The following is a 26396-nucleotide window of genomic DNA, read 5'->3' on the forward strand; positions in this document are numbered from 1 at the left end:
TTGGACGCAAATGTATTTGCGTCTTCATAGCTGGCACAGGAGGGAAGTTACTTGCACTTTAAGCTCGTACATGGAGACGGTGGGGTACACGCTAGGGAACATTTCTTGACCATAAAATTTATATTTCCTCAGACCGAGGAACCTTCTTATGTGCGGGACACGGCTGATTTTATCAATAAGATTGAAGGCCATTAATTTGATGAGTTGACCCAATGGATGGTGTCGTTTGACGTCACCTCATTATACACGCAGATACCCCAAGCTGAGACACCAAGTGATTGAGGCCTACTTGGAAGAAATACCTAGTCCCCATAGGGTACCCTCACAGTTTATTCTTCAACTACCAGAGGTCGCCTTAAAGAGAAATTATTTCAGATTTGATGATTCCTTTTTTATTCACATCAAAGGATCAGCTATGGGCTGTCCGTTTGCGCCAGAAATGGCAATTCTCTTCATGGCCAAATATGAGGATAGATTTATTTCTAACAACAATCCATTTAAAGAACATATAGCCATGATTTATTTTCAGACATTGCTGTTCTCCTTGATAGTAATGCATACTTTTAAAAGGCAGCAACAGAATCCTTCGTTGAGCTTACAATCCTGTACAGGCATCACCAAGATATTTGTGATGTAATCTTTTTGCAAATAGATGGCTTTCATCAGTCAGTGGTGGCTCACCTTTAGATATCTAGCACTCTGGGCCCAACAGATTCCCTGAGGTCTGACAGAGGGATTAAAGCTATGCATCCCCACCTTCCGAGAGCTTCAAGAGGGCGTACTACAAATGCATGTGTGACTGGCTGAGCAGCTGATATGTACAGTTTAAACTTTTTGAAACAAAAATGGAAGGAGTGCTGGTCTTAATCACACCTACCTGTAACTGCTTGGTCTGCATGTCAATCCATTGTTTTTAACCAGATTTGTCATTCTAGGCAGATTACCCATATGCCAATCAGCTCCGATATGAACAGTCCAGACCGAACTGCCAGACCACGTCTACTTCCAGACAGGAGCACAAGGAACGGCAGTCTAGTTTCACCCTTCATAGGCCTCAACAGTGATGTACAGCTGGAGTCCTCTGGTACAACAACCATGGGACCTATATCGTAAACTGCACAAACCTTTATCAGCAAAAAAGTAGAACAAAAAGGAAAATAATAACTACACGCTCTAGCTACCGCTCTTGTACAACACACCTAGACGGATAATGATGCAGGAGCTCAATCAACTAATACTGAACTGTGAGTGCGTACTCCAGAGGTTTTAATATTCAAAAGGCTGTTGCTGGGGACACAATATAATTACACACTGAAGGTCAAGCGAAGAACATTTAAACAGAAGGGGTAGTATACTTGGACCAGGTAACATTTAACAAACTGTATTGGGTGTAACAGTTTAACAGAGGTGCAGAGAATGGTCTGTCGTACTTAAAATGGTCAATTACTGTATGAAAAAATAACAGAAACTATGTTTTATAAATGTAAAAAACGTTTTCCCTTAACTATAAAAATTGAAATCCTCCTCATTAATGTGTGGCAAACGAAAGTGTAAAATGCAAACAACATTGATACAACAGACTTGCACTATAGAATCAAAACAGAGAGAACAATTTATTTTCCCTGTAAAAATTCACTTACCTATGCATCTGAAACAAAATGTCTACTTTTAAGCATAGAATCAAATTTAGCAATTTTATGAATTTGCCACATTAAAAACACTTTGACAGTCAGACTAAATACATTAACATATGTGAAAAATGTATAATGAAACTCGGTTCAAAGACAATAAGAATAAGCACTCTTACTTCCAGAAATGAGATGCTGTACACTTCCCCACCCCTTTCACAGACAACACTCTTACAACCGGTATACAATCAAAATATTGAGTTTTAAATATCGAGTTACATTAATATCAAATTAAAAATATAGAATGGCCACAATATCGAATGGGCAGAATATAGACTACAAAAATATCGAATAGAATAGCATTAATATCGAATCCAAAATGTAGAATGGACAAAATATCGAATGGTCAGAATATTGACAAGAAAATATAGAATGAACAGAATATAGACAACAAAAATATAGAATGGACAGAATATAGACAGTAGAAATATCGAATTTGAGGTAAGTAAGTTAATATCAAAGTGTTGTTTATGTTACTATATGTGTGAAAAGTGTATATTTATTTTATAATTTATTTTTAATAATTAATTTTATGGTATTTAATTTTTGCATAATATAATTCTGTAGCTGTTTGTGGGTTTATAGGGTGGGAAGTAATTTAATTATAATTAAATAAATATGTTAATTTATTGATTGGTATTTATTTTGAATTAATTGTTAATTAATTATTTATTGGTAATTATTTAAAATATAATTGGTAATTAATTTTAATTAATTGATTAATTGATAATTATGTTAATTTTATTATTTTCTTTTCAGTAGTGGGTTGTGGCTTTATAGGGGAATAGGGTGGGAAGTAATTGAATTTTGAATATTTAAACTTTTAAATTTAATTATTGGGTATTTTTGTTATAAGTTTTTATTATTTTTTAATTGGTAATTAATTTATTGTTAATTGGTAAATAATTTATATTAGTAGGTAATTTATTTAAAAATTAATTTTCATTTGTATTTGTAATTGATTAATTAATATATGATATAAAACTGTTAATTATATTAAAATATTTGTAATTGGTATTAATATTCAATTTATTTTTATTCATATATGAAGTGTTTACTTTCCCTACTGTTGCACTCTCTGGTGTGGGAATAGTAATTTTTACCCCTACGCTATCCAGCGCTTTCCCTACTGTTGCACTCACTGGAGTGGGAATAGTAATTTTCTACCCCTACGCTATCCAACGCTTTCCCTACTGTTGCACTCTCTGGAGTGGGAATAGTAATTTTTACCTCTACGCTATCCAATGTTTTCTCAACTTGTTAATATTATGTTTATATATATATAAATATATATATGTATTACATTTTTTATATTTTTTAAGTCACATTTATTATTTTTTAATTTTAAGGTTATTTAAGTATTTTAAATATGTTTAAGTTAATTATATTTATTATTATATTAATTTTAAATTACTTTTAAGATACTAAAAAAATTAAATATTTTGACTATATTTTTTACAACGATATTTTTGATTCGATATTTTTGTACTTACCTGTTTGGAGATAGGGATTCGATATTTTTATATTCTATGTTTTTTACTCGATATTTTTGTAGTTCTATAATTTTGACATCGATATTATGTCAGTGATCCCTTGCAATTATTTACATAACTTCTGTTCAAGTTATACAATTAAGGATTGATAAAACAACAAGCAACATACGTTCCCTGAAATAGGGACATTCCCTATCAACTAAATGCACGTATATACCAACAACCACTTATCATCACTCCAGTTCTTAACCTGCAGTGTTGGTTCAAAAAGAATAGTAGAGCATTTCAGACTACTGTGTTCTCTTCAGAGTGGGATCAATGAGAATACAAACAGTGTCTCTGTAAATGATGAAGACTAGCTTTAAAGATGTCGAATGAGCTTCCCCCAATGAAGTCAAGATTATATAGAAATTGTACTCTAGGTCCTCCATCTTGTTTTAGCTTTTTCCATAATATACATTTTTCAGATTTGTCCCTGCCATTTTTACAAGTTAATGGCATTCGACTAGGGCAATTTTAGTGTTCAGTGCCATTCATAAAATACTGGAGAGGGTTTCCAAACACTGCCGACGTTTGACTGCAAATGCTTCTCAACTCAAAGAAAATGTGAAGCATTCAGAAACAGATTCAATAAAGATTAAAGGACCATCACAGCAGGTAAGGTGACCCATACTGGCCAAGCAGACGGTCACCTACTGGAATCCCCCAGTGGGAAAGGGCACCTACATGGTTGTTGGGGTTCTTCTCCAAAGGGCCCCCATAGAGAGGACTTACCACACAATGATTCCACTGCAGAATGGTACAAGGAGAAGGCGTGCCAGACCCAACTTCCTTTCTGCAGTCAGGAGGAGATGCAGGGAAACGCTAGCAGTAGCCATGCTGGTAGTCAAACGGGAAACAAGGAATACATTTTGAAGATGGATGGAGTTTTCCCCAATCTAGCCAATCCTGAGTGGCGGAAGAGAAGAGGGTGGAGAATGGGAGAATTTGTTGCCAATCCGGTGTCCGGAATTGCTGGCAGGGTGGGATCAGGGGCACTCTATCATATATAAAAATTTTCTTTCAGATTCAAGAAGAGATGCTGCAGACATGACTGCTTTACTGTGCCTGCCCCAATTTCTAATTTCCAAAACCCACAGTAAATTCCACAGTACAAAAGAGGATTTTAAATCTCCCAGGAAGGTAAGCTATATCAGAGACTGCCTGAAGGTGTGTGATATTTCCACACACAAGACTGACTGGTTGTGTTGAAAATGACGCAGGAGGAGAGTTTACAATCGCCTTAATGAAGAGGTAAGGAGAATTTCAGAAGCGCATTACCAGAAATCAGAGACCGAGAAGGAGACTCCTATACCTTTTAACTGTGAAGGAACCTCAATACATTCTTTGTGTTTATTTATTTTTGAAATCTGGTCATCACAAGTTATTTTACAGCAAGCAATTCCACTATGTAAGAAATCCATCTGTAGACAAAGTACAGGTAATATCCGATAAGTTTTTAAGTTGTAGCTTCATAATTTCACCCAGTAAATTCAGCAAGGAGGTGGTGCTGTAGCAGCCACATTTGTTGTGAAATAGTTTCGGATTCTGCATCAGGACAACTTTTATTAACAGCAGCCATTACAGAAAGGGAAGGCACCAGGTCCTGATGCCCTGCCAAATGAGAAGAACTAGCGCGCTTCTTAACTTAGCTTATCAACAACATATTTGTAAATGGGTAAGAAATGCCAAAATCATGGGAGGAGGCAACAATATGCCTAATACTCAAACCAGAGAAAGACCCTAAAAGAGTTGAGCCTTATACCCCCAAATCACTACTGGACTGTGATTACAAAATATTCACACTAATTATGGCTAGAAGGCTAGGGAAAGTCGCCACACATCTGATTTACCCAGACCAAAAAGGCTTTGTCAAGGGAAGACAAATCCAGGAGCTGATGCAGGAGCTAATCGAGGCAATAGACGTAGCCTCTCAACAGAAACTTCCCCTGTCGGCGCTCACATTTGACACTGCAAAATCATTTGACAGGGTTAGTTGGCCCTTCCTGTTTAAAGTAATCGGCTGGAATAATCTAGGAGGGGCATTTTCAGGGGCAATAAAAGCTTTGTACAAAGACCCAACAGCCAATATTCTAGTTAATGGGAATCTCACAGAAAAGATATGTAAAAGAAGGGGCACCAGACGTAGTTGCCCGCTATCCCCCTTCTTTTTAATCTATACATAGAACCTTTAGCCTATGTGCTCAGACGGAATACTAGAATCACACCATTCTATTTCCAAGGATGGAAATACAAAGTTGCCTTATATGCAGACAACCTAATGGTCTTTACAAATTATCTCCCAGCTACATTCCCAACAATAATACAAGATCTTGAAGACTTTGGGAGAGTCTTTGGATACCAAGTAAATCAGCAAAAGACAGAAATTATGGAATGGAACTCCTTAGGTAACAACCCACTGGTAAAAGATAGCATAACATACCTAGGCATTCAAATAGTACAGGAAATAGACAAAATAGCCCGGGCAAATTTGAACAAACTTGTTATTGAAAAGTTACTAAAAAGCTGGAAGGACCCCCCTAACCTTTCTTGGCAAATCTAACATTTTAAAAATGTGGATTCTCCCAAAATGTACATTTATTTTTAATACTATACCATTGGAGTTCAAAAGGGACTGGTTTTAAAAACTACAAGGAGAGCTTGTACAGCTTTATATGGGCCAATAAAGGAGTTAGAATAGGCTGGGAAAAGCTTAGAAGAAAAAAAGAATGTGGAGGGATAGCCACGCCAGATTTCTATCAATTTTACAGATCACTGACATAATATCGATGTAAAAAATATAGAACTACAAAAATATCGAGTAAAAAATATAGAATACAAAAATATCGAATCCCTATCTCCCTATCGGTGGTCTCAGAAAGCAGTCCCTCTTTTCTTGGATCCAATGGGAAAGGATGGAAGGTGTCTATCAGAGTAAAGGGCCCCCAGAAAATAAAAAACAGACTCAAGATGGGACAGGGAGAAATAAGACCCCGGACAGCTCCTTTTTCCTGCTAATTGCACGAATGAGGACAAAAAAAAGATGGATCATTGAAGTTTCAACAATAAATGAACTTTTTCCCATTAGAAGACCTTTGACAGACGTTTTAGTGCTCTGGATGTACATATATAATTTACAATATATACTAAGTTGGATCTCCATGGGGCATTTTATCTTATCTGCCTGCGAGAAGGAGATGAATGGAAGACTGCCTTCCGCACCAACTACGGCCTTTACGAGTACTCTGTAATGCAGTTTGTGCTTTGTAATGCTCCTGCAGCTTTTTAGTCCTTCGTCAATGAGGTATTATGAGAAATTCTGGATGTTTGTGTCATCGTTCACATAAGCAACATCTTGATTTACTTCAAAGACACCCAAGAACATGTACGAGATGTAAATGCAGTCCGGCAAAATTGTGATAGAATCGTCTTTATGGCAAATTGGAAAAATGTGCCTTCCACAGCATACAGATAGATTTCTTAGGCTTCATAATTGCACCCACAGGGACCAGATGGATAACACAAATATAGAAGCGATTCTAAAGTGGCCAACTCCAAACAGTGTGAAAGAAGTGCAGAGCCATTTAGGATTTGCAAAATTCTACAGCAAGTTTATTACTAGGTTTATGCTCCAGAGTTACTTAAAAACTTTACGAGATTCCACAGTGTTTTGCATATCCCGACTAATAAGCTACATAAGCAGTCTCCATTTCATTGTAGTAAATGACTGCACCATTCAATCATTTGTGTCTGTTATTCATTAATAATACCTCAGAGCTATGAGGTCCACCGACATGGAGGAAAAAGCAGCCCCACTTGATGTCTTGTTTTCAATGTTAAAATAAAGCTCTTAAAGAGGAGAGGGGTGCAACCTCTTGTCTGCCGCTACCTGTACTTTGCCAACTAATGCTCAGCCTGTCATGCACACACATTCTTTTCTGACCCACTTCTTGGCGATGTGCAGTATGCCTCTTTACCTCTGAGGATGGCCTTTGTGTCAGGTTGCTGCTGTCAGATGCCTTCACCTTGTGGAGCGAGAGTGCTGAGGAGACTCCTGTCTTTCACAGCCGATAAATTGCCAGCCCCCAATCATGAGCGCATACGAAGTAACACTCAGTGAAGATCAATGTGTTGCAACAAGGATCCTGGACTAGCAACATGTGCGTGGATCAGAACAATGAGCGGAAACGTACTGAATACACTACACGCTTCTGCTTAGCATGGAAAACAGACATTTAAGTTCTCCTCAAATTGTAGACACCCCCACCCACTATGCCGGACACACGCTCAACCCAATCTTCTCCTCCAGCAAGCACATCTCCTTCAATCACGCCACAGGACTCCATTGGAGTGACCACAGCTGCGTTCACTTCAACTACAAAAAGACCACGACCCACAATCACCCACAATCAATTCCCCGCAGAAACTGGAACAAAATTACCACCGACCAGCTCTTCTCATCCCTTCACCAAAACCCTCCTGCCAAATCATTGGACCCAAACCAAGCAGCCATCAACCTCACACAATGGATCACCCACAGCGCTGACGAATTAGCACCCTTGAAAAACCATCACATCAAGCAAGGTAGCAAAAAAAAACCCTGGTTCAATGATGACCTTAAGAAATCCAAGAAGATTTGTCGCACCCTCGAGAAAGCCTGGAGAAACTACCCAACCACTGACAACCTGGCCACCTTCAAGAACGCCACCCGCAAACACCACCAACTGATCAGATCCACCAAGAAATCAGCATTCAAGGATCGACTCGACAACAACGCCCACAACAGCAAAGAACAATTCAACATCGTCAAATAGTTTACCAACCCCACCGCCGGCACCAACGACATCACTCCCTCTCAAGACCTCTGCAACTCTCTAGCCTCGTTCTTCCACAACAAAATCGCTGACATATATAACAGCTTTGGTGACCAGTCCACCCCACCCACCTCCGAACCAAATCCCCCCTCCAACAACCTTTGCGCCTGGAACCCAATCACCACTGAAGACACCATCCGCTTGATGAACTCCATCCACTCAGGATCGCCAACCGACCCATGTCCCCACCACATTTTCAACAAAGCAGACTCCATTATCGCACCCCATCTCCGAGATGTCATCAACTGCTCCCTCAACTCCGCTACCTTCCCGGAAAGCTGGAAACATGCCAAACTCAGCGCCCTCCTGAAGAAACCCACAGCAGACCCCACTGAACTTAAGAACTACCGCCCCATTTCGCCCCTCCCATTCCCTGCCAAAGTCATTGAGAAAACCGTCAACAGTCAGCTCGCCGCCTTCCTCGAATCCAACGGCTCCCTCGACCCATCACAGTCCGGCTTCCGAGCCAAACACAGCACCGAGACCGCCCTCATCGCAGCAACAGACGACATTCGAACTCTACTGGACAACGGAGAAACAGCGGCCCTCATCCTACTTGACCTCTCCGCAGCCTTTGACACAGTCTGTCATAGCACCCTTATACAACGCCTCAGCAACGTCGGAATACAAGGAAAAGCATTGAACTGGATCATCTCATTCCTCGCCAGAAGAACCCAGAGAGTCCGCCTCCCCCCTTTCAAATCGGAAGCCACTGAAGTCATCTGCGGCATTCCACTAGGATCATCACTCAGTCCCACCCTCTTCAACGTATACATGAGCCCCCTCACATCCATCGCGCCCTAACACAACCTCAACATCATCTCCTATGCAGATGACACCCAGCTGATCCTCTCCCTCACCAAAGACCCAAACACCGCCAAAACCAACCTTCACGATGGGATGAAAGAAGTGGCCGAGTGGATGAAGAACAGCCGTTTAAAACTGAACTCGGACAAAACGGAAGTCCTCATCTTAGGATCATCCCCCTCCGCTTGGGACGACTCATGGTGGCCACCGGCCCTGGGAAACGCACCCAAACCAATGGACCACGCACGTAACCTGGGCTTCATCCTGGACTCCTCCCTCTCGATGACCAGACAAGTCAACGCTGTCTCATCATCATGCTTCAACATCTTACGTATGCTCAAAAAAATCTTCCACTGGATCCCCACCGAAACAAGAAAGACGGTCACCCATGCACTGGTCACAAGCCGACTGGACTACGGAAACACCCTTTATGCCGGAACCACAGCCAAACTACAGAAAAAACTCCAACGCATCCAGAACGCCTCAGCCAGACTCATCCTAGACATCCCCCGCCAAGCTCACATTTCCGGTCACCTGAAAGACCTCCACTGGCTCCCCGTCAACAAGAGAATAACGTTCCGTCTCCTCACCCATGCACACAAAGCCCTTTACGACCTAGGACCCGAATACCTCAACATGCGCCTGACCTTTTACACCCCCACCCGCCAACTACGATCGTCCAATCAAGCCCTCGCCGCGATTCCACGCATCCAAAGATCCACCATGGGGGGAAGATCCTTCTCCTTCTTAGCAGCCAAGACCTGGAATTCTCTCCCCACCCACCTCCGCCTTACACAGAACCACCTCTCCTTCAGAAAACAACTAAAAACTTGGATGTTCGATAAGTAATGTACCCCCCCCTTCCTCAAGCGCCTTGAGACCCTCTTGGTGAGTAGTGCGCTATACAAATCTTAACTTGACTTGACTTGACCTGACAACCACTAGAAATCAAATAGTTTGTTATCTTATGGTTCAGCCTTCAAGCTTCTTGTGATAGGATGCGTGTCACCGCAGTGCCTTACTTCCATTTTGATTCACTACTCGTGAAGTAAAACCAATCCATGGATTGGCTAATAGTTTTGTATTTGTGTTCTCTGATTAGCAGGAGTGTGGACCCCCTCCCCCCCACAAAGATGGCAGGGGGTTATACTGACTACACCTTATTGTTCTCAGGATATGTCAGCCCACTGATACCAAAGATTCATCACGAAGCTTGAATGGCCCTCCTTTTTGAGTACAGTCCCAAAAATGTGAAAATCCCTGGTTGCTGGCTTTGGGCTGTTGCTACTTGCTACTTTTTTTATTAATTTCATTTGAGATTGCAATATATGCATTGTTTACATCCAGAAAATTCCTTAGACACTTTTTGGTGACATAGTTTCTTTTGAGATGAAGTGGCCCCTGGGGCGACTGGTTAGGGTTGTCTTTGGAGAAGGAAGGCTACGGAACTTAGGTGTAGCTATCGGATTTCAACTCAAAGTGCCAAATCTTAACGCATCCACATGCCAATTAGCTTTCCTTATTTGTAAGCACTGCTACCCATACCCCAGCATATTTGACAGCATATCCTTCTACTTTCCAGGCATCTAAGAGACACATGCATGCTCAGAGAGCCGTAAATAAATGCTTATTCTCTACTTTAACTCTGGGTGCTGAGAGACTGTTTTGATGTTTACGAGGCAACCATCTATATGCGATCCACCAAATGTTGTGATAGAGGTGGGCGGTAAACTCTACTACGTGGAAGTTGGCAGAGTTTTTGCCAAAATCCGTGCTCCAAACGGAGCACCGAGTGGCTAAAACACTGAGAATTTACTGCCCGCCCCTATTTATTACTCATTTTTCTGACATAGTTGCTCCAATCTCTAAGCTACTGAAGAAGAGAACCCCATTCAAATGGTCCATAGACTAAAAGAAAGATTAACATCAGCACCAATTTCAAACACTCGGACCCGACCTGACAATATTCTGTGGATGCGAGCGTTTCCCAGTTCACCATCAGGGGAGTCCTTTACCAAAGGGATGAGCGCACAGTCAATATGAGTTCAACAGGTTATTTCTCCCACAAATTATTACCAGCAGAACAAAACAACACAATTGCTGAGTGTGAACTCTTAGCTATCAAAATGACCTTCCAGGAATGGAGGCATTACAATTTAGAGTCTTGTCATACCATCAAGATATGCTCAAAATCACGGAAATCTGCATTTTTTTCACTCTGCCCAGGCCTTGGTGTCCCGTAGAGAGGCATTGGCTTTGGTCTTTTGTCAGTTTGATTTCGTGATAACATACCGACTGGGGACAAACCTGTCCAAGACCGATGCCTTGTCTTGTATCCATACTTCTAGTCCTGCAAACACTTCCATCAGCGCTTCCCCGCTATCATATTGCCTGAGAGAATATTAGGACCTAATACTGTATCTGACTTTTGGGAAAGATTGCAACAACAGTTTGACAAAATGGATACCAGGGATTGGTTATAAAAAGCCAGGCAATGCCATCTGACAGGGAGGATTCTACCATTCTGGGCAATTGTATATCACTACTCCAGACTTGCAAAAAGAAGTTATATACTGAAATCATACCACCTCCTTAGTGGGACATCCTAGGAAGCAAAAAACTAGACAGAATTACATGCGCTGGTTCTGGTGTGAGGAGATCTCCAAAGACATCACAACCTTTGTGCAACAATGCGCAACCTTTGCACAAAACAAGAGTAGTACACAAATACCTAGTTGCTTGTTACACCCATTACAAATCCCATCAGCTCCTTGCCACACGCTTGGATTTCATCACCGACATGCCTACTATAAAAGGGTGTACCACTATCCTTGTTATAGTGGATATGTTAAATAAACAAGCTCTCTTTATCACTATGGAAACTATAGTGGGACATGGAACTAGTCAATTCATTTCTGCAACATGTTATTCGTTTACATGGAATTCCTTAAATCATAATCTCAGATCATGCCCCCCCCAATGCATTGCTGAAGTTTGGTGTGGCTTGTGATCATATTTAGGGACTAACCTCCATTTCTCCTTGGCCTACCATCCTGAGACTGATGAATAGATGGAGAGAGTAAATCATTCCCTAGAACAATTCCTTCATTGCACACTACAGCCAAGAACCTCCGCCTACAAGGCCCAGGGAAGCTGCAACCTTGGTTTATAGGCCTGTTTCCAGTCGCCCAAGACCTGAACCCAGTATTTATTGAGCTGACCTTGCCTGATGAGTACCAGATACACCCAGTGTTTCATCTCTTCCTTCTCAAGCCCTATCATTCCTCTGGTTCTGGCCTTCCTCCCCCTCCTCTGGTCTTGGAGGATGATTATTTTACCTCTTCAACTGGAAAGGGTATACTGAAAATCTGTCCTGGGAACCAGCTGCCATGTCCACACCCCTCGCCTGGACCATCAGTTCCATGCCAGACACCCCACCAAGCCCCATCCTGTCAGGTTGGCCTTTAAGGAGGGAGAACTGCTGTCTTTCTCTGTGCCTGCGCTGTTTGTGATGCCTGGTTACGTCCCCTGTCACCCCAGATCCAGTCCACCCTCTTCCTCCCGTTATCTTGAACTTTCCACCTTCCCATACTCTTGTTCCTAATATACAGTGCTCCATGGCCCCCCACTACTATTGCCCTTTTAATTTTAGCCTCCTTCCCAAAGCCATTGCACTTTTAATGTTAGCCTCCTTCCTACAGCCCCTGGAAACCCTGCTTACTCACATGGCCTTGGGGAATGGCTACCATCAAGGACGAAGTCTTATATGAAAGCCACTCCCCTGCATGTGTTAACTGCTTGCCTTTCAGACTTATCAAGCAGAGAGTCTGTTTGTCCCGAGGTCCTGTTCATTTTTTCAAGATTTGACACCACTTACCTGATCTTGCGGACAGGATTCTGTTGTGGCATCTACCTTCTGTCCTAATATCCAGATTCAACATTTTCTGCTCAAGGCGATCGCCTGCGAGGAAAACAAAAGAGACATTCATTACTTGCATGGTAAGGTGAATTACCGCAAGCATGTGCTAGACTGGAAAAAGTGCTTCAACTGAAAAAAGCTGTGTTGGACAATGGTATGCTGATTTATTTTTCAGGTATTTAGGTTAGAACAGCAGCCAAATACGTTCACAACTAAAATGCAATTAAGCCAGAAGAGGAGATCTAAGAGGACACTGAAGGCAAGGCGCCCCTCTAAACTTGAATGAAACAGTGAAGAGCCCACAAAAGAAGTAACTTGGCTAATGCATGGGCATCGCTTAGGGGTTTTAGTCATTTAACTTAATAGTGGTCGCTCCCCTCACTCTGGCTAATTTAGTGACGCCCCAAATCCCTCGAGGCAAACAATGCGATTGGCCTAACCTCTTTTTAAATAAAATATCGCTTCTACCCTCACACTCGCATTATCGATTAATTGGCTAATGCTTGGATAATGCCTAGTGGCTGAATTCATTTCAATTTCCCCTCACCTTGGCTAATTTACAGACGTCCCACACCCCTCATGGTACGTAATGTGGTTTGCCTTTATTCTCTGTTGAGCTGGATACTCCCACTTTAAATATTAAGGACTACGCCCCACCAAATCAGTCCCTGATCGATTTACCATAAGTGAACTGGTTAGTCAACCCACAACATTCCGGCTCCTTAGCTAAACTAGTTCAAATTGTCCTTCTCAGGTTGACCCACCGGCTGCCCTCCAGGTCGTGATATTTCCTCCTGTCCCACCGGACCTCAATGTGAGTATTCCTTGCTCACACACGTCATTGTTTGACGTCTAAATCCCACACCTCTCTGAAAACTCTCTCCCTTCATTTCCAGACCCTTCTCTGTCTTGATAAAGACCCGCCGCGACCACCGACTGGGGCGCACCAGGGTCGAAACGTCAACGCTCAATATTGTTCAAGATACCTCCAGGAACTGCACAGCAACCTCTTGTTTCCTTGGAGTACTAACTCAAAACTCTGGGCTCCCAAAAACTCCCCCTTGTACAATTTGTATATATGTGTCACTGAATTTAATGCACTGATCACTTTGTTCACCAACAGTCACTTTTTATCACATATTTTAGCATTTATTGAAACTGTGTCGTCACGGAATGAAGTAATTCCTGTGTATTGTGATTTTTTTTAATCATATAAAGATTTGAACTTCAGTTGTTTTCAGAGAGGTTTACTTCATTGTGTAATGAGCTGATTTAGCCTTCTTTCAAAGCAATTTTTGTTGCCACCCAACAGAACCACTTTGTTTTTTAATCACGCATACCCAGGTTCTGAGGGACACAGGGTTACCCCTTTTATGTAAAACAATATTTTGCAAGTGCCGACTTGCGAGGGTCCTTTTTGTTGATTTATTCTTTCTCAAAATCACTCTCAATGTCAAAAGACCTAAGAACTTATGATGTCTGATAAAGAAACCCTTTCCTACAGTGAGGATTACATAGCGAAATCGATACAAGAGCAAGGTTCCTCCAGTTTTCTTCTAGGTGCAGATAGAACATCTGTTGATGTAACACTTAATGAAAAACTGCTCAAAATAGAAAGACTTGAAAAGAAACTAATCCGCTCCCGTCTCCATGGACACGTCCTTACCAAGTACTTGGCATCTAACATAATACCTAAAGGCTTACAAATCAGAAACGAGCCTGGTATTTTCATTGATGTGCCCAAATTCAGGGAAGGATTCAGTTTTTGGCCAACAACTGCTCCAGGCACTGGATGGTGCTAGGGGTGGCAACTGCCATAGAATACGTCGAAAATTAACACAAGAAATTGCTGACCTAAAGAAAGAAATACTTGAAGACGGGGCACTCTCAAATGCCAAAGAATCATTAGAAAAAGCTGAAAAAACATTGGCGGAATTTAACACTGTGACTCCGAACAGAAAATTGGATAAACTTACCAAAGACATCCGCAATTACGATAAAAGAGTCACCTACCCGTACCTTGCGGATGAGTATTACCAACAAGACCAACAAGGCTTCTTTACCAATAGAAGCAGGCAAGGGCCAAGGAGGTTTACAACCTTTTCCGACTCATCAGCAGGCAGTGGCTCTGAGTCTGAACACGAGGGAGCATCCACCAGCAGGCAACCCCCTCAGGCCCCACAGCAAAATATTTTAGACCAAGTTTACCTCCAACCCAACCGAGGTGGTACTGCCGACCAAGGTTGGACACCCAGAAGACCATGGAACAAGCCAAGAGGAGTTCCGAGAGGGAATGCGAGAGTGAGATTCTACCAACCCGAAGTACACGGCGAAATCTCGACCCGGAAACAAACTTACAGATGGTAACTCAAGCGATGGAAGGAAATACTGGTAGTGGCACCATCGGTATGGCAAAGGAAGAGACACATACTGTAATAAGAGACGATCCCAACATCCATGGGGAAACTAATACAGGAATGAGAGAAGAACCGATCCAACCGGTTATCATGCTTCCTGCTGAGATTGGAGAAGTCATCCATAATACCCCTGCACAGCCGTCCCGAGACCTAATACCGGAGCAACGCACAGTGCTGAATGAAACTCTTACCCTAGCAGATCCAGTCATCAATCTATCCAACCATGAGACATCACCTGCAGAAAGAAGTATTTTAAGCAAAGGTCTTTCATTTGTCCCCACCAGCAGACCAGATGAATTCACAACCAAACTAGAATTGCAAAAATTATTTTGCAAAATAAGGCTTAAATACTACTTTGGCAGAAACGAGTACACCCCCAAAATGGCAGCGACACCGTTTAAACCACCATCTACCTTCACCCCAGGATCCTATTGTATGAACCAACGGATACTGGCATTTGAACAAATAGTAATGCATGAGGTGATGATGAGTCTAGAAGAGAGACAATACATCAAATACAATATTTCAAGGGAGGAGAACCTTGCACTAAAAGAACTCAGCAATAACACCTCTATCATCGTGAAAGCGGCAGACAAAGCCGGAGCAGTGGTACTAGAAAACACTGAAGACTATGTAGCTGAAATCAAACGCCAACTTGGTGTAAGAGAAAGCTATCAGTTAACACCAAGAGACCCCACATCAAGTATCAAAACATTAATCGAGACTCTGGCAGAGGATGGTGTCAATAAGGGTTTCCTGAGTCCTCCTGAAAGAGACTTTCTAATCAAAAAAGAACCCCGTATTCCAACAATTTATACCTTACCCAAGGTGCACAAGGGGTTAGAAAATCCACCGGGAAGACCAATAATATCCGGTTGTGGATCCGTATTAGAACCTGTGAAACAATTCATTGACCACTTCCTTCAACCGTTGGTATCTGAAACGAAATCATATGTGAGGGACTCGATGCACATCATCCAATTGCTGGAAGGTCAACCATATAATGAAGCCACACAATTCATGGTGACACTCGATGTTGCCTCTTTGTATACATCTATACCCCAAGACAACGCAATCAATGTCATACACGCCATACTGGACAAACGCCCAGCGCCACACTGGATACCAACCAACTTCCTCATCAATCTCTTGGAGATCGCCAGGAAATGCAACTACTTAATCTTCAAACAGCAATTCTACCTGCAATGCAAAGGAGTAGCGATGGGTGCGACTTATGCCCCGATCCTGGCTAATTTGTACATGGACCAGTATGAGGAACAACATCTGTACACGGAAGAAAACCCATACATCAATTCGATATAGATATAGAAAAGATATATTGATGACGTGATCATGATTTGGACAGGCACAGAAGCTGATTTAAAAGACTTCTTCCTATGGTTAAAAGCAAGGTGTAATGATATTCAGTTCACCATAAGCTATGACAAAAAAAGTATTGCCTTCTTGGATCTCTTGTTTAAAGTGGAAGACGGGCTGATACTTTGCGATCTATACAGAAAGCCCACTGAAAGGAATACCCTACTTAAGTATGACTCTCACCACTCACGTAACCTACGTGACAATTTACCATTCGGTCAGTATTTGCGGATGAGGCGCAACTGTACCAAAAAAACAGACTTCTTCAGAGAAAGTGAGATACTCACTAAACGCCTACGTGAACGAGGTTATCCTCTGGGGCTGCTCAAGCGTGCTAAAAAGAGAGCTTGGTACTGCCCAAGAGAGGAGTTACTCACTCCAAAAGAAAAGAAACCTGCCACTACCAACCAAGTCTGCGTTCCCACCTTCCATTCTAGGAGCAACATCATGAAGAAAACAGTAAAGAAATACTGGAATCTGGTGGCATCAGAGCTCAATATGGATAAAAGTCCGCTGTTTGCATTTAAGAGAGGGCGCAATATAAAGGACAATGCGGTAAATGCTTTCCTAGAGCCTCCGAAGTCATTAACCTTAAGGGACCATTTGGGCTTGCCTCCTATGAAAGGACACTTCAAATGCAGCACCTGCAAAGCATGCCCCCTATGCATTGATGGACCCTCGTTCTCCCACAATAACAAAACACACACACTGCCTTCCCTTACAAATTGTAACACTTTGAATGTTATATACATCATTCTATGTCCATGTGACAAACCTTATGAGGGCCAAACGACACAGAAGGCTAAGGCGCGAATATTACCGCATATGAGCAGAATCCGTTGAAGGGTCCAGGGGGCTCCCATGGTAGACCACTTTGTCAGTCAAAATCATGATCCAGACAGTATGGGCTGGCGTATATTGGAAAAAATCAACCCGAATCCAAGAGGACGATCCATAACTTCAGCACTCAATAGAAAGGAGTGTAAATGGATCCATATTCTGAACTCTGTGAGCCATGGACTAAACGAGCACATGGAGATTTCTAAGCAAATGGGTTTACTGTAATTTTGTGAGCCTCAGTTGTGTCTCTGTTCCCTGAAACTTCCTCTGAACTGTGTCTCTGAACTGAACAAAAATGTTTCCCTGAACATGAAATTAACTCTGAACTGTGTCTCTGAATTGGCCAAATGACAAGTAACCTTAAACCTCTCCCCTTGGTACTTGTTCTGGTCACTATGCAGCATGTGACATGGACATCTTCACTGTTTAATGCTTATTTTAGACTCTGTTTTGTTTTTGCCTTCCAGTCACTAAAGTATACTTTCACTCACTGGCCACGAGATATGTACATTCTTGACCTTTACACATTCATGTAAGTGTAATTGGTCTCCTGAATGTTCTTCTTTCCAAAATAACCCCCCACGCGGCCTGCGTGATATTTGACATGCTTCATCACGGGTCTTAGCAACTTGCCTCGTCATGGCGCACTAGGCTCATCACAGCCTAACGCACCCGCGTTGCCTAGCAACCGACGTGCACAGACGTCCTCGAGGCTTCCTTATTCTCTCGTTACCTAGCAACTGATGTGTAAGAACGTCTACGAGAACCTCGCTGACAACTCAGTCGGCGTTCTCCCATTGCAGTGATCGCCCTCGGACCCACTGCTCAATCGTCGAACTACTCGGGGTAAGTTAGCTCTCCGCCCGAACCGGGCACCCGGATTTTGTAACTAGTCACAATTTGAATGTCGAGCACACGTCAGCTCCTCATCGGGCTCGATGAAATTGGCGCCTCCGGTTGATTCATTCACTTTATCCCATTGCTGTTTTTTAAATAACCTCCATTAACACACCAGCCACTACTCGGTTCGCATTATCGATTTTTTGGGCTAATGCATGGGCATTGCTTAGGGGTTAAAGGGCCAGATGTAGGTGGCCATTTACCGGCCGGTAATGGCCGATTTCGGCCGTTACCGACCAGTAAATGGGTTTTTGGGATGTAGGGCCCTTAATTTTACAGATTTGGTAAATTTACCGAATCGGTAAATTTACCGATTCTGTAAAATACCGAATCGGTAATTTTACCGATTCGGTAAAACCCAGATGTAGGTGGGACTCTTCTGAGTCCCAAAGGCCTTACAGATTCGGTATTTTACCACCCAATCTAATTGGGTGGTAAAATACCGAATCCTGGTGTGCATGCACATGTGTGCATGCTCACCTATGCCATGTGGGCCCTTAGGGCATGTCTGTGTGCCACATGGCACACATGCCTGTATTTGGGGTGCTAAAGGGTGTCAAAGTGACAACCCCTGCACCCTTGCTGGAATCGGTATTTACCGATTCTGTAAATATCGATTCGGTAATGCCCATTGATTCCTATGGGCTTCAATGCCCATAGGAATCAATGGACATTACCGAATCGGTATTTACAGAATCGGTAAATACCAAATCTTAACAATTCGATATTACAGAATCTGTAATACCTACATCTCCCCCCTTCATATTTACCGACTCCTAAATACGGAATCGGTAAAATTCGGTATTTAAGAGTCGGTAAATATGAATTACCTACATCTGGCCTCATGTCATTTAACTTAATAGTGGTCGCTCCCCTCACTCTGGCTAATTTACCGACGCCCCACATCCCTCGAGGTAAACGATGCGATTGGCCTAACCTTTTTTTAAATAAAATATCTCTTCTACCCTCACGCTCGCATTATCGATTAATTGGCTAATGCTTGGATAATGCCTAGTGGCTGAATTCATTTCAATTTCCCCTCACCTTGGCTAATTTACAGACGCCCCACACCCCTTGTGGTATGTAATGTGGTTTGCCTTTATTCTCTGTTGAGCTGGATACTCCCACTTTAAATAGTAAGGACTACACCCCACCAAATAAGTCCCTGATCGATTTACCATAAGTGAACTGGTTAAATCAACCCACAACATTCCGGCTCCTTAGCTAAACTAGTTCAAATTGTCCTTCTCAGGTTGACCCACCGGCTGCCCTCCAGGTTGTGATTTTTCCTCCTGTTCCACCAGACCTCAATGTGAGTATTCCTTGCTCGCACCCGTCATTGTTTGACATCTAAAACCCACACCTCTCTGAAAACTTTCTCCCTTCATTTCCAGACCCTCCCCTGTCTTGATAAAGACCCGCCGCGACCACCGACTGGGGCGCACCGGGGTCGAAACGTCAACGCTCAATATTGGTCAAGCTACCTCCAGGAACTTGCACAGCAACCTCTTGTTTCCTTGAAGTACTAACTCAAACCTCTGGCTTTCCAAAAACTCCCCCTTGTACAATTTGTATATATGTGTCACTGAATTTAATGCACTGATTGTTGAGATTTCACCACGCTCCAGCGTAGGTTGTTTCCTTTCTTTGCTGCAAACCCCCAATTCCCCCCTCGAACAAACCCAAGCACCGAGGATATTAACTCTTAAATGCCCGAATTTATCCGCAAGGGAAAAGGGGAAGTGGATTGAGAGAAAAAAAAAAAGAGAAAAAACACAGGAGCTCTTCTGACTTTTACTTTGCTTCTCAGTTAAGTGTGCAGGGCTTTCAATAACAATTACAACAATAATCAATATACGAGATTATTGCATTCCCTCCATCAAATAACAAGGGTTGTTCTCATTCAACATACCTTTTGAGTATTCAGCCCTGGCTTACACTTCAACAACAATTGCAAGTTCTTTTTCTCTTGAAAAAACCTTAAATGAAATAAACCTTCATCATAGTCTGTTCTAAACACGTTGAATAACATCAAATCATTAGTGTTCCAAAATTAGTGTATTAGTAGAAACTTTAGTTTTTTCAACAACTTGCCATACCTGTACTGTTGTTGTTTATTTTCCGAATTAAGGGTCTGGTCTGAAAGACAAATAAAACACAACAAGAGAAAGATACCACACCCTAATCCTGTTTAGATATGATTAACTTCTCTTGCCTTGTTCAATGCTTGTTGTTTAAATCACAACTCTGTTTTCACATTAACAAGGCATCTCTTGTCTTGTTCAATGCTTGTTGTTACAATCACAACTCTGATTTCACCTTTTGCAAATTCACATCAAACAAAAAACCTAATTGAATTTCCTTCTGAAATGTTCCAAGGTTTTGTTATTTAAATTGTTCAAGTCTCACAACCTTGTTCGATCTTCAAGTGTTTATTCACCTAGTAATTATCCCTTTCAAGATGAATCTATGAAATCTTTCTGGGGAAACGAAGGAGTTAAGGAAACCTTACTTGGGCTCCAGCCGGAGGTGACGTGCTGAGTTTGCAGGAAAGCGGATATAATGATCTGTCCAAGAAGAAGTGTACTCAGCTTGCCGTCGGGAAAGTGAAAGGCAGTGGATGCCGTCGGGAAAGGGAAAAGCAGCAGATGCCGTCTGGAGCACTCGTGAAGATCGGGTAAGTCTCCAGTCAGGACCCGGGAATCAGGAAACCTTCTAGGAGGTAATAGCCAGGGAGGAAAGGAGTGCTGGAAGTCAATCCGGAAGGGCGCAGGACCTCGGGAACCAAAGACGCGAGTCAAAGCCTTTCAGGGATGTGCATGATGAGTCTCTGATGAAGCGAAGCATTGGCTTGCGCACAGTGGCAACTTTTATAGTTGTTGGAATGCTAATGAGCCCGTGTTGCACGCACAGAGCTCCAGTCAGTTTACACGTGCCAACTCCATTATGTATTCATAAACTCTGCATTGGCTTCTTTCCTCAGTTAAATAAACAAACATTGGCAAATGCACATGCAATAATAAGAAACCCTTGCATTTTATTTGGAATACAATCTTTTTCTTTTGTTAAAAACGTTTGATACAATGAAGTCATAGTTCAAGCTTTTCCTTGAGTAACCAGATCCTAATCAGTTATTAACCCTTAACAGTTCTCCCTCCTAAAGGCCGCCTAATTGGTCTGGGTTTTTCTGGATGCAAAGCATGGAACCTTCTAATCAAGCGTCCAGCATGAATATTTGCTTCAGGTTCCCAAGATCTCTCACTTGAATCGTAACCCTTCCAATCAATTAGATAATATAATCTGCCTTTGATCCTTTTAGCATCTAATATCTTGTGTACTTCATATTCTAAATGATCCCCAATTACAATTGGTGGGGGAGGTTTATCTATTCGAGTAGAGGGATTAAAGGGTTTTAAAAGGGAAACATGAAACACTGGATGAATAGCATATTCATCTGGAAGTTTCAATTTTACTGATACAGGATTTAACACCTCCTCTATTGAGAATGGGCCAATGAATCGTGGTTTCAATTTTCTGGGGCCATCTAGTTGAATATTTTTTGTTGAAAGCCAAACCTGGTCTCCCTGCCTATAATCTGGACTAGGTAATCTATGTTTGTCGGCGTTCTCTTTCATTTTACATTTATTTCTAGCCAGGTTTTTCCTAACTTGATCCTGAATTCCTTGTAATTTGGCTAATCTTTCAGTTACTGCTGGCATTTCTCGATCTGTATTAGGAATTATTTCAGACAAAGAACGTGGATGTTGGCCAGTCACAAAGTAAAAAGGTGAACAACCTAAAGCAGAATGCAATGTGTTATTATTGGAGAATTCTGCTAGAGGCAAAGTCTCGTCCCAATTTGATGATACAGTATTAACTAAACATCTCAGATTCTGTTCTACATGTTGATTAACGCGTTCTGTTTGACCATCAGTTTGAGGATGGAAGGCTGACGAAATCCCTAGTTCAATTCCTAAACAGTTGCTAAGTTTTCTCCAAAACTTAGATACAAATTGAGGTCCTCTGTCTGAAATAATTTTGTCAGGTAAACCATGTAGTTTTACAATTTGTTGCAAAAATATCTGACTAAACTCTTCTGCCGAGGGGATTTTACGTAATGGAATAAAATGTCCCATTTTAGATAGAAGATCTACCACTACCAAAATTGTAGTGAAACCATTAGAGTTCGGCAAATCTGTGATGAAATCTAAACTAATGGTATGCCAGGAATAAGGTGGTATGGTCATTGGTTGTAGAAATCCTTTAGGGGCAGTGTGTAGAGACTTTTGACGAGAACAAACTGGACAGGTGGTTATGTATTGTTTAATATCACTAAACATATCCTTCCACCAGAAATGTCTCTGACAAAGTTCCAGAGTTTTATTAACTCCTGGATGTGCAGCCAATCCTAAATCATGATTCCATTTAATTACTTCTTGACTTAATTCCTTATCAGGAAAGAACAATTTCTTTTTATGAAAGAATAAATCATTATCTACGGAATTGTGCTTCTGTGATAACCATTCTTTCTGATCAAGTAGACGTACTTTATCCTTAACTAATTTTAGAAAGATATCTGATGAGATTTCTGCACAGACTTTTTCCATTGGTATTATGCTTTGCGAGCTTTTACCTGCATCTTTTTGTTTCTCACATACTAATCTTGAAAGAGTATCCGACAGTAATTGCTTCACTCCTGGACGATAAGTGATAATGACATCGAATTCACTGAAGAATTGCAACCATCTCATCTGTCTAGGAGTAAACACTTTCACTGTGGAATAAAATTGTAAGTTCTTATGATCTGAATAAATAGTCACAGTGTGTTTTGCTCCTAAAAGATGATGTCTCCATTCCTGCAAGACTGCTTTCACAGCTAGCAATTCTCTCTCGGCAATAGTATAATTTTGCTCAGCTGGCAATAATTTCTTTGAAAAAAAGGCTATTGGATGTAAATGGCCTGACGTATTATCTTTCTGCATTAAAACTCCTCCGATAGCAGTTTGAGAAGCATCAGCCTCAACAAAAAAAGGTTTGTCTGGATCTGGGTGAGCCAGTATGGGAGCTGAAGTAAAAGTCTTTTTCAAAATTGCAAAAGCTTTTTCTGCTTCCGGAGTCCAAGAGAAAGTTTTCCCTTTTTTCAACAAAGAAGTGATTGGTACCACAATCTCCGAAAATTTTGCAATAAAGCGTCTGTAAAAGTTCGCAAATCCTAAAATGCGCTGAATATCTTTTACTGAGTTTGGTGAGGGCCAGTTAAGAATTGCCTCAATCTTTTTAGGATCCATTGTGATGCCCTCAGGGGATAACCAATATCCTAAGAACTCTACTTTTGAGGAATTGAATACACATTTCTCCAGCTTAACAAACAGAGCATTGTCTCTGAGTTTTTTCAGTACCAATCGCACGTGCTCAGTATGTTCTTCTTGATTTTTTGAGTAAATTAAAATGCCGTCAATATAGACTATGACGCAGATGTCTAAAAGTTCGTGCAACACTTCGTTGATGAAATATTGAAACGCTGCAGGAGCGTTACATAAACCGAAGGGCATCACAGTATACTCAAAAAGTCCAAATTTGGTGCGAAAAGCAGTTTTCCACTCGTCGCCCTCTTTTACACGTATTAAGTGATAAGCACCGCGTAAGTCCAATTTGGCGTATATACTTGAACCTTTTATTTGATTTAGAAGTACCGGGATCAATGGCAAAGGGTATCGATTTTTAATGGTTGCCTTATTAATCGCGCGATAGTCAATGCAGGCGCGCAAATCACCCGTCTTCTTCGCCACAAAGAAAAGAGGCGACGAGACTGGTGAAGTGGAATGCCTAATGAAACCTAATTCCAATAGCTCATCCAAGTATGTTCTTAAATACTTATTTTCTGGTTCAGTTAATGTGTAAATTCTACTGCACGGTAATTTTGCCCCAGGGACTAGATCTATCCTACAATCATATGTCCTATGAGGTGGAAGAGTGGTTGCCTTTACTGGGTCGAAAACGTCATTGAAATCTTGGTACTCCACTGGCAATTCAGAATTTGAGGATTTTTCGACTGCGCAACAAAGTGGCATGATAGGATCTTTTATATCTTGATAACCGTGTAACCTACAATGAGCAGAATCTAAAGTCACTGTCCGTTTTACCCAGTCTATTTTAGGATTATGATATTCCAACCAGGGAATGCCAAGGATGACTCCAAAAGACGGTGTGTCAATTAAATCAAACACTACATACTCAGAATGACCGTTTTCAGCAATAAACAATAATGGTGTGGTGTTGAATCGAATCAGACCTGAAGACAAAGCCGAGCCATCCACAGCTCTTACCGGTTCTGGTTCTTTTTTGGGTATCTGAGTTAACTGTAAAGTCTTAGCTACGGTTATATCGAAGAAATTCCCTGTAGCTCCTGAGTCAATTAGCACAGGAATGCTGTATCTTTGTTGAGTGGTCAGAATAAGTAGTAGTCTAACGGTAAAATGTTTAGGGACTTGAGTTAATGCACAGGGTGCAAATTGTGGGACCTGATTTAATGACCTCCTCAAAGAATCGGTCTCAGCATTCTTTGAAATGATTAGTTTTCCGATTCGCAATCAGTAGTGATAACCGACACCTTCTTTTTAACTGGTCTTACAGGACAATCTTTTGCAAAGTGACCGGCTTTACCACAATACAAACAGAGATTTCCTTTCCTACGTCTTTCCTTTTCATCATTTGACAGTGGTCCTTTTATGCCTCCTATTTGCATTGGTTCTATGGGAGAGGTTTTGTTATCCACCTCCTTTCTTTCTGATTTAAAGTGAAGATTTTTAATATCATGTTTAGATCTTTCACCTTTACGCTCTCCTAATCTATGGTCTAACTTGACTACAAACTCCTGAAAATCATTAAAATCATTTGGTAATTCGACTATATGAGCAAGTGAATCTTTTATCTCGTCTCTTAGACCTCTGTAAAAAAGGGAAATTTTTTTTCGGCTGGCCAGTGAGTTTCTGCAAGTAACCTATTGAATGTTGTGATGTATGTTACTAAATCCTTAGAACCCTGACGCAGGCTTAATAGCTCGTTATCAGATGCTTGGAGGAAAACATGTTTAGCAAATAAATTGGTCATTGCAGTTTTAAAATTGTTCAAGTTATGCAAAACAGGGTCATTATTATCCACAAGAGGCATGGCCCAATCCGCAGCCACACCACCCAGGTAAGAGATAATAAAAGAAACCTTAGAGGTATCATTAATAAAAACCTGTGGTTTGCACAAGAAATGAAGTTGACATTGACTCATAAAAGTTGTAAACCTATGAGAATCTCCGGTGAAACGTTCAGGGTTAGCCAAGGGAACAGGAGTGGGCGTAACCACTGTCAACTGCACTGGTTGATCGGACTCAGAGGACGCATGAGTTCGAGAAGACACTGAACCAAACATTGTTGCACCACATTTAGGTGCTGCCAAAACAGGGCGGCGCCCCTCATCTGAGGAATCTCTCCAAGTAGTAAAACCAGATTTTGTTTTATCCAATTCTGATCGTAACAACTGGTTCTCTGAACACAATTCTTGCATTTCAGTATTTAACCTTTGAACCAACTGAGTCAACTGTTCCACATCCATTCTAGAGAACCTTCTTGGTTTGCAGCAATTAAAGGAAACAGTTTGTGGCTTCGCTTTCTGTTGAGATTTCACCACGCTCCAGCGTAGGTTGTTTCCTTTCTTTGCTGCAAACCCCCAATTCCCCCCTCGAACAAACCCAAGCACCGAGGATATTAACTCTTAAATGCCCGAATTTATCCGCAAGGGAAAAGGGGAAGTGGATTGAGAGAAAAAAAAAAAGAGAAAAAACACAGGAGCTCTTCTGACTTTTACTTTGCTTCTCAGTTAAGTGTGCCGGGCTTTCAATAACAATTACAACAATAATCAATATACGAGATTATTGCATTCCCTCCATCAAATAACAAGGGTTGTTCTCATTCAACATACCTTTTGAGTATTCAGCCCTGGCTTACACTTCAACAACAATTGCAAGTTCTTTTTCTCTTGAAAAAACCTTA

Source organism: Lissotriton vulgaris, unplaced genomic scaffold (assembly GCF_964263255.1).
Source record: "Lissotriton vulgaris unplaced genomic scaffold, aLisVul1.2 SCAFFOLD_2259, whole genome shotgun sequence".
In the NCBI taxonomy this organism is placed as follows: Eukaryota; Metazoa; Chordata; class Amphibia; order Caudata; family Salamandridae; genus Lissotriton; species Lissotriton vulgaris.